The sequence below is a fragment of the Montipora foliosa genome, unplaced genomic scaffold (assembly GCF_036669935.1).
Source record: "Montipora foliosa isolate CH-2021 unplaced genomic scaffold, ASM3666993v2 scaffold_485, whole genome shotgun sequence".
NCBI classification, from domain to species: Eukaryota; Metazoa; Cnidaria; class Anthozoa; order Scleractinia; family Acroporidae; genus Montipora; species Montipora foliosa.
In genome coordinates, this window is record NW_027179795.1 from 995,535 (window position 1) to 998,034 (window position 2,500).

Consider the following 2,500-nt stretch of genomic DNA (forward strand, 5'->3'; position numbering starts at 1 on the left):
GGGGCGAAAAAGACGCGCCCACATTACTAAATGTACGCAATCAATCCGATGTCTGGTGACTGGGGATGGGGGGAGCGGGAAAATGTTTTCTTCGCGAGATACCAACGGTACGAGGGCCAAGGGAAGAAGGGCGAATTGCTCCAGAGAAATATCTTTTATACTCTAGGGAACGCCCCCCTTTATTTCCTGTGGTGAAACTTGACACATACCAGGCTTACGGATTAATGCTTGACCGTCATGGCTCGACATAAATAACATTATGCGTGCACAGAATGTTTGGTTTTATATCAAGGCATGACTCTGCGAAACGCTAACTCTGCTTGAAGTCGCACTAGTTTGCTGAAGAATGCGCAATAAAGCTAAACACATTAATTGGATGAATTTGGCCACACATGTGGCGTGTTTAATTTGATCCAGGACACTTAATTGTGGTTTACAGGATTACCATTGTTCAGCAAAGGTGGGGCGAAAAAAACGCCACATGCCACCGATTGTGGCAGCCCCACCAAGCAAAAGCAGAGTTAGCGTGGCGAAAGAAGTCGGATAACACGAGAATTATGAGAATCATGCTGTGGCTAATAATATTATATAGAAATTGCTAGCGACAGGCCTGTGTAGTCTTAACAGGCAAGCATGAAACCGCAGCCCTTGCCTGACCGGCTTCAATAAAAAATCTAAGAGCACGTGCAACGAATTAAGAAACCAAAGGAGTTAAAGTACTTAAGGACCTAAGGGAGATAGTAAAGCCGCAGCCCCCGCCTGACCGATGGCACCGTCAGCCGAAGGCTCGGACAAAGTAAACATCGATATTTAAAGGGTGACATAAGGATGAACGGAGGAAAGTGAAGTTGCAGCTCCTGTCTGACCGACTTCAGTAAACCTCCAGTTATGAAATATTACAAATGAGAAAAGCAATATTATAGCAAGTCCTTTATAGTTTTCGATGTACTTTGATACCTGGCTATATACTGCAAAGTTAAAAAGTGGGCCGCAAAGTAGCAGCCCCTGACTGTCCTACTTTAGTGGCCACACGGGAAAGGACAGCAACATAGCAGCCCTTGTCTGACCTACGGAGCTGTCAGGACGTACGAAATACAGGAGAAGGACGGTCAAGCTTAAGTCAATTGGCATTGATACTTTCAGATCTAAGGTAAACCTTAAAGGCGTCGGATTTCCATCGACCAAGAGCCCTAATTTGCGCATCAGAAAAACCCTTGTCGGCAGCGTGACACGCGCCCCCGATGCGAAAACTGTGGTTTTTGTATCGACTAAGGTCTAAACCGCAATATTGGAGACAACGCTGAAGCTCGGTATTAAATTGATAGACAGTAATAGGTGTCTGATCAGAATTACAAAAATGAGGGCCAGGTCGAGTACCTCGCACCTCGCAGTACTTAAGAAGGCTTTTAACCGGGCAAAAGATGACAGAATCATCCCGAGTAATTAGGATATCAAATGGCCGGTGGTCAGGATTATGTTTATAATCAGTGATAGTGATCTTAGCCGTGCATGGGTCGCCATCACGCGATAAAATTTGCAGATCTCGGTATTGGACAACTGAACACGCAAAACGGGTGCTCTTGGTCGAAAGCTCGCCAATTCGGAAAAGTCCATAAAAAGCAGTAAGAAACATGGCCGAAAATAGAGTGCGTTGAAAAGCCGAAGAGTTAGTGTATTCGAGGGACCGGACGAGCTCATGCAACACTGGTCTTGTGATGGGCAAACGAATATCTGAATGTCTTTGACGACTTAAGGCTGTCAATAATTTTTGTATAAAAACAATTTGGTTGGATCACAAAATCCTCCGAGTTTGTGAGCGTAAGAAATGGCAGAAAGATGTAAAGTTATCGTAGAATAAGCCAATTTTCGGAAAGAAAGATATGAAATATAAAGGACGAGACAGACAGGAGATAATGGCAACGTGGGGTTAGGGGACCCGTAAAATTGAGTATAAAATTGACGAAAGACGGCCCACGCGCGTTGATAGGATCTCTGGGATCCTTTAGTTAATGCTGAGCTCAACAAGCCACTCAAGTTAGAGACCAACTCTTGGGCAGTAGGTTGTCGGGCACTGTAGTTGGATTCTGGTCTACATCCGGTGAGAGTTCCTTGAACTTTGCTACCTGCACCGGTGAGGCTACTGACATGGCTGCTCACAGCTGAAGTGACGCGATCTGAAGACAGGTCGGCTTGAGACTGGCCTGCTAATGTGGTTTCAATCGACGTGCTGTCCTCAAACGTGTTTTGTCTCAAGATCTCGGTGAGACTGTCCTTAGATAATGCTGTTTTCACCGCTTCCGAGATGGCCGTCGATATGGTGGCGGAGAGAGCGTTTACGTCCAAGGAGACCAAACCGGGGTTGTTATTAGTTTGTTCAGGGAGAGGTGGGACCGTTGTAGTAAGCTCTGATGTCCGCACTCGCTTAGAACGTGTTTGGCGGCCTGTCCTTGATGGCTGTGCCGGACGCTTTCTAGGAGGCATGACTTATCGATAACAGATA

The 2,500-nt window shown here is 46.0% G+C and overlaps 1 pseudogene; it reads left to right on the forward strand.

The window, feature by feature from the left end:
- The window catches only part of LOC137990001 (52 kDa repressor of the inhibitor of the protein kinase-like), an 8,086-nt pseudogene that overhangs the window by 1,522 nt on the left and 4,064 nt on the right, over nucleotides 1–2,500 (forward strand).